At 45.4% G+C, this 7,500-nt stretch overlaps 1 non-coding gene across 1 annotated transcript in view; it reads right to left on the reverse strand.

Annotated features, from left to right (window-relative positions):
• Positions 1-5,082: 5,082 nt before the first annotated feature.
• LOC150024039 (25S ribosomal RNA) overlaps positions 5,083-7,500 on the reverse strand; it is a 3,321-nt gene continuing 903 nt past the window's right edge. The window contains exon 1 of the ribosomal RNA XR_016516676.1: positions 5,083-7,500. This exon is cut by the window's right edge and continues 903 nt beyond it. This is a non-coding gene — a ribosomal RNA (25S ribosomal RNA).

A 7,500-nucleotide genomic window follows, 5' to 3' on the forward strand; every position in this document is an offset into this window, starting at 1 on the left:
CATGGGGAAGTATTTTTTTTATTTTTCCAAAGACCCGAAATGTGGAAAATCGGGGAAAAATGGAAAAACGTATCTAGACACCGTATTTTTGCGTGATTTTTTCCAGTCCATCCCATAATAATATCAAGAAGGTGCCCACCAAGTTTCGTTAGGATTGGCCAAGGTTTCGAATTTTCATGAATTTTTTTCAAAACCCTCTATTTTCCAACATTTCAAAAATTCAAAACCACATCAAGATGGCTTGGTTTTGATACCAAACTTTCTAGACCTCATTCTGCATGCATTTGTGACACTTTCCAACCAACAAAACTCAAAAACCACCACTTTGAAAATTTCATGATTCTTGGCACACCACCAAGTCACAAAATCAAGCCAAAACACCAAAATCTTGGAACTTGGCTATGCACCAACCATGCCAAGATCAATTCCTTTTGATCCCAAACTTCTCCCACATCACTTTGAAGGCATTTGTGAGGATTGAGTCCAGCCACTTTTCCAAAACCATGATTTTCGTTTTTCACCAAAATCACCACCAAGTCACAAAATCAAGCCAAAAATCCAAAATCATGGAACTTGGCTATGCACCAACCATGCCAAGATCAATTCCTTTTGATCCCAAACTTCTCCCACATCACTTTGAAGGCATTTGTGAGGATTGAGTCCAGCCACTTTTCCAAAACCAACATTTTCGTTTTTCACCAAAATCACCACCAAGTCACAAAATCAAGCCAAAAATCCAAAATCATGGAACTTGGCTATGCACCAACCATGTCAAGATCAATTCCTTTTGATCCCAAACTTCTCCCACATCACTTTGAAGGCATTTGTGAGGATTGAGTCCAGCCAGTTTTCCAAAACCATGATTTTCGTTTTTCACCAAAATCACCACCAAGCCACAAAATCAAGCCAAAACACCAAAATCATGAACTTGGCTATGCACCAACCATGTCAAGATCAATTCCTTTTGCTCCCAAACTTCTCCCACATCACTTTGGAGGCATTTGTGAGGATTGAGTCCAGCCACTTTTCCAAAACCATGATTTTCGTTTTTCACCAAAATCACCACCAAGCCACAAAATCAAGCCAAAACACCAAAATCATGAACTTGGCTATGCACCAACCATGTCAAGATCAATTCCTTTTGATCCCAAACTTCTCCCACATCACTTTGAAGGCATTTGTGAGGATTGAGTCCAGCCACTTTTCCAAAACCATGATTTTCGTTTTTCACCAAAATCACCACCAAGCCACAAAATCAAGCCAAAAATCCAAAATCATGAACTTGGCTATGCACCAACCCATGTCAAGATCAATTCCTTTTGATTTCCAAACTTCTCCCACATCACTTTGAAGGCATTTGTGAGGATTGAGTCCAGCCAGTTTTCCAAAACCATGATTTTCGTTTTTCACCAAAATCACCACCAAGCCACAAAATCAAGCCAAAACACCAAAATCATGAACTTGGCTATGCACCAACCATGTCAAGATCAATTCCTTTTGATCCCAAACTTCTCCCACATCACTTTGAAGGCATTTGTGAGGATTGAGTCCAGCCACTTTTCCAAAACCAACATTTTCGTTTTTCACCAAAATCACCACCAAGTCACAAAATCATGAACTTGGCTATGCACCAACCATGTCAAGATCAATTCCTTTTGATCCCAAACTTCTCCCACATCACTTTGGAGGCATTTGTGAGGATTGAGTCCAGCCTCTTTTCCAAAACCAACATTTTCGTTTTTCACCAAAATCACCACCAAGTCACAAAATCATGAACTTGGCTATGCACCAACCATGTCAAGATCAATTCCTTTTGATCCCAAACTTCTCCCACATCACTTTGGAGGCATTTGTGAGGATTGAGTCCAGCCAGTTTTTCCAAAACCATGATTTTCGTTTTTCACCAAAATCACCACCAAGTCACAAAATCAAGCCAAAAATCCAAAATCATGGAACTTGGCTATGCACCAACCATGTCAAAATCAATTCCTTTTGATCCCAAACTTCTCCCACATCACTTTGAAGGCATTTGTGAGGATTGAGTCCAGCCAGTTTTCCAAAACCATGATTTTCGTTTTTCACCAAAATCACCACCAAGCCACAAAATCAAGCCAAAACACCAAAATCATGAACTTGGGCATTGCACCAACCATGTCAAGATCAATTCCTTTTGATCCCAAACTTCTCCCACATCACTTTGGAGGCATTTGTGAGGATTGAGTCCAGCCAGTTTTCCAAAACCAACATTTTCGTTTTTCACCAAAATCACCACCAAGTCACAAAATCTTGAACTTGGCATTGCACCAACCATGTCAAGATCAATTCCTTTTGATCCCAAACTTCTCCCACATCACTTTGGGAGGCATTTGTGAGGATTGACTCCAGCCAGTTTTCCAAAACCAACATTTTCGTTTTTCACCAAAATCACCACCAAGCCACCAAGCCACAAAATCATGAACTTGGCTATGCACCAACCATGTCAAAATCAATTCCTTTTGATCCCAAACTTCTCCCACATCACTTTGAAGGCATTTGTGAGGATTGAGTCCAGCCAGTTTTCCAAAACCATGATTTTCGTTTTTCACCAAAATCACCACCAAGCCACAAAATCAAGCCAAAACACCAAAATCATGAACTTGGCTATGCACCAACCATGTCAAGATCAATTCCTTTTGATCCCAAACTTCTCCCACATCACTTTGAAGGCATTTGTGAGGATTGAGTCCAGCCACTTTTCCAAAACCATGATTTTCGTTTTTCACCAAAATCACCACCAAGTCCGAAAATCAAGCCAAAAATCCAAAATCATGAACTTGGCTATGCACCAACCATGTCAAGATCAATTCCTTTTGATCCCAAACTTCTCCCACATCACTTTGAAGGCATTTGTGAGGATTGAGTCCAGCCACTTTTCCAAAACCATGATTTTCGTTTTTCACCAAAATCACCACCAAGTCCAAAATCAAGCCAAAATCCAAAATCATGGAACTTGGCTATGCACCAACCATGTCAAGATCAATTCCTTTTGATCCCAAACTTCTCCCACATCACTTTGAAGGCATTTGTGAGGATTGAGTCCAGCCACTTTTCCAAAACCAACATTTTCGTTTTTCACCAAAATCACCACCAAGCCACAAAATCAAGCCAAAAATCCAAAATCATGAACTTGGCTATGCACCAACCATGTCAAGATCAATTCCTTTTGATCCCAAACTTCTCCCACATCACTTTGAAGGCATTTGTGAGGATTGAGTCCAGCCACTTTTCCAAAACCATGATTTTCGTTTTTCACCAAAATCACCACCAAGTCCACAATCAAGCCAAAAATCCAAAATCATGGAACTTGGCTATGCACCAACCATGTCAAGATCAATTCCTTTTGATCCCAAACTTCTCCCACATCACTTTGAAGGCATTTGTGAGGATTGAGTCCAGCCACTTTTCCAAAACCATGATTTTCGTTTTTCACCAAAATCACCACCAAGCCACAAAATCAAGCCAAAACACCAAAATCATGAACTTGGCTATGCACCAACCATGTCAAGATCAATTCCTTTTGATCCCAAACTTCTCCCACATCACTTTGAAGGCATTTGTGAGGATTGAGTCCAGCCACTTTTCCAAAACCAACATTTTCGTTTTTCACCAAAATCACCACCAAGTCCAACAAAAATCATGAACTTGGCTATGCACCAACCATGTCAAGATCAATTCCTTTTGATCCCAAACTTCTCCCACATCACTTTGGAGGCATTTGTGAGGATTGAGTCCAGCCAGTTTTCCAAAACCATGATTTTCGTTTTCACCAAAATCACCACCAAATCAAGCCATCCAAAATCATGAACTTGGCTATGCACCAACCATGTCAAGATCAATTCCTTTTGATCCCAAACTTCTCCCACATCACTTTGAAGGCATTTGTGAGGATTGAGTCCAGCCACTTTTCCAAAACCATGATTTTCGTTTTTCACCAAAATCACCACCAAGCCAAAAATCAAGCCAAAACACCAAAATCATGAACTTGGCTATGCACCAACCATGTCAAGATCAATTCCTTTTGATCCCAAACTTCTCCCACATCACTTTGAAGGCATTTGTGAGGATTGAGTCCAGCCACTTTTCCAAAACCAACATTTTCGTTTTTCACCAAAATCACCACCAAGTCACAAAATCATGAACTTGGCTATGCACCAACCATGTCAAGATCAATTCCTTTTGATCCCAAACTTCTCCCACATCACTTTGGAGGCATTTGTGAGGATTGAGTCCAGCCACTTTTCCAAAACCAACATTTTCGTTTTTCACCAAAATCACCACCAAATCAACATCAAAATCATGAACTTGGCTATGCACCAACCATGTCAAGATCAATTCCTTTTGATCCCAAACTTCTCCCACATCACTTTGAAGGCATTTGTGAGGATTGAGTCCAGCCACTTTTCCAAAACCATGATTTTCGTTTTTCACCAAAATCACCAAACCCACAAAATCAAGCCAAAAATCCAAAATCATGAACTTGGCTATGCACCAACCATGTCAAGATCAATTCCTTTTGCTCCCAAACTTCTCCCACATCACTTTGAAGGCATTTGTGAGGATTGAGTCCAGCCAGTTTTCCAAAACCAACATTTTCGTTTTTCACCAAAATCACCACCAACCCACAAAATCAAGCCAAAACACCAAAATCATGGAACTTGGCTGTACCAACCATGCCAAGATCAATTCCTTTTTATCCAGAAACTTCTCCCACATCACTTTGGAGGCATTTGTGAGGATTGAGTCGACAGATTTTCCAAAACCATGATTTTCGTTTTTCACCAAAATCACCACCAAGTCACAAAAACTAGCCAACACACCAAACATGGCTAAGTCCAAACCCAACCAATATCAATATTTCATCCTCTTTTGGTAGCATCTGCGGTTCTTTCCCATCACGTGTGATGAAACACCTTCACGTATAGTCACGACTACAAATCCTACTAAGCACGACCTCCGGCGATTTCCAAGTACTTGTTTAGATTTTTTAAAATGTGATGACAAAATTAGGGACAAGATATTTGTTTGAGTGGTTGAAGGGGAGGGACGAATCAAAGCGACAAGGGCTGAATCTCGGTGGATCGTGGCAGCAAGGCCACTCTGCCGCTTCAATACCCGTCGCGTATTTAAGTCGTCACGAAAGGATTCTCCCGCCGCTCGATGGGAATTGCGCTTCAGGCGTCTCGCGGGCTGATTCACCTTACGAGGGTCACCAACGGCACGTGCCTGCGGGGGCCAAGGCCCCTGCTGCTGGTCGGCAAACAAACGGCGGGCGCACGCATCGCTTCTAGCCGGATTCGACTTAGAGGCGTTCGGTCATAATCCAACGCACGGTAGCTTCGCGCCCGCGGCTTTTCAACCAAGCGCGATGACCAATTGTGCGAATCAACGGTTCCTCTCGTACTAGGTTGAATTACTATTGCGACAACTTTGTCATCGGTAGGGTAAAACTAACTGTCTCACGACGGTCTAAACCCGACTCACGTTCCCTATTGGTGGGTGAACAATCCAACACTTGGTGAATTACGCTTCTACAATGATAGGAAGAGCGCGACATCGAAGGATCAAAAAGCAACGTCGCTATGAACGCTTGGCGCCCAAGCCGATTATCCTGTGGTAACTTTTCGACACCTCTAGCTTCAAATTCCGAAGGACTAAAGGATCGATAGGCCACGCTTTCACGGTTCGTATTCGTGCGGAAATCGAGAATCAAACGAGCTTTTACCCTTTTGTTCCACACGAGATTTGTTCTCGTTGAGCTCATCTTAGGACACTGCGTTATCTTTTAACGGATGTGCCGCCCCGACCAAACTCCCCACGACAATGTCTTCCGCCGGATCGGCGGCCGAAGCGACGCCTTGGGTCCAAAAGAGGGCGGCGCCCGGCTTCAGATTCACGGAATAAGTAAAATAACGTTAAAAGTAGTGGTATTTCACTTTCGTTGTTTCCGGCTCCCACATCCTACACCTCTCAAGTCATTTCACAAAGTCGGACTAGAGTCAAGCTCGACGGGGTCTTCTTTCCCCGTGATTCCGCCAAGCCGTTCCTTGGGCGTGGTTTATTTGGATAGTAGACGGGGACGGTGGGAATCTCGTTAATCCATTCATGCGCGTCACTAATTAGATGACGAGGCATTTGGCTACCTTAAGAGAGTCATAGTTACTCCCGCCGTTTACCCGCGCTTGGTTGAATTTCTTCACTTTGACATTCGAGCAACTGGCGAGAAATCACATTGCGTCAACATCGCGGGGACCATCGCAATGCTTTGTTTTAATTAAACGGTCGGATTCCCCTTGTCGTACCGATTCGAGTTATTGTTCGACGCCGGGGAAGAGGCCCCGAAGGGCCGTTCCCCGATCCGTCCCCGGCCAGGCACGCGACGACCGGCTCTCGCCGCGGGGAGCTCGGCGCGGTCCACCGACGGCCGACGGGTTCGGGGCCAGGACCCGTGCCCGGCCCTCGAGCCAATCCTTTTCCGAGGTTACGGATCCATTTTGCCGACTTCCCTTGCCTACATTGTTCCATCGACCGAGCTGTTCACCTTGGAGACACGATGCGGTTATGAGTACGGACGGGCGTGGGAGGCACTCGGTCCTCCGGATTTTCAAGGGCGGCGGGGCGCTGCGGACACCACGCGACGTGCGGTGCTCTTCCGGCCGGCGGACCTCCGGGCGGCCGTTTCCGGGGTGGGCGGGGTGTTAAACGAGAAGATAACTCTTTCGGGGCCCCGCCGACGTCTCCGGACTCACTAACGTTGCCGTCGGCCGCCACGTCCGGTTCGAATTTTAACCGATTCCCTTTCGGAGTACGCGCTCGGAGCGCTATCGGACGGGCTTCCCGGGTCCCTTAGGATCGACTAACCCATGTGCAAGTGCCGTTCACATGGAACCTTTCCCTCTTCGGCCTTCAAAGTTCTCATTTGAATATTTGCTACTACACCGAATCTGCCGACGGCGCTCGCCGGGCTCACGCCACAGGTTTTACGGCGGCCGCCGCCTCCTACTCATCGGGGCTTGGTACTTGCCCGACGTAGGGTATAGGTCGCGCGCTTTAGCGCCATCCATTTCGGGGCTAGTTGATTCGGCGGGTGAGTTGTTACACACACTTAGCGGATTTCGACTTCCATGACCACGGAATGCTTTGTCTTAATCGACCAACACCCTTTGTGGGGTCTAGGTTAGCGCGCGGTTGGGAGCACGTAACCCGACTTCCGGTTCATCCGCATCGCCATCGCCGGTTCTGCTTACCAAAAATGGCCCACTTGGAGCTCTCGATTCCGTGGCACGGCTCGACGAGCGGCGCGCCGTCTACCTATTTAAAGTTTGAGAATAGGTCGAGGCGTTGCGCCCCGATGCCTCAATCATTGGCTTTGCAGGTAGAACTCGCCGCGGAGCTCCCGGCTATCTGAGGGAAACTTCGGAGGGAACCGACTACTAGACGGTTCGATTAGTCTTTCGCCCCTAT

Source organism: Phaseolus vulgaris, chromosome 10 (genome assembly GCF_051622355.1).
Source record: "Phaseolus vulgaris cultivar YP4 chromosome 10, ASM5162235v1, whole genome shotgun sequence".
Classification (NCBI taxonomy): domain Eukaryota; kingdom Viridiplantae; phylum Streptophyta; class Magnoliopsida; order Fabales; family Fabaceae; genus Phaseolus; species Phaseolus vulgaris.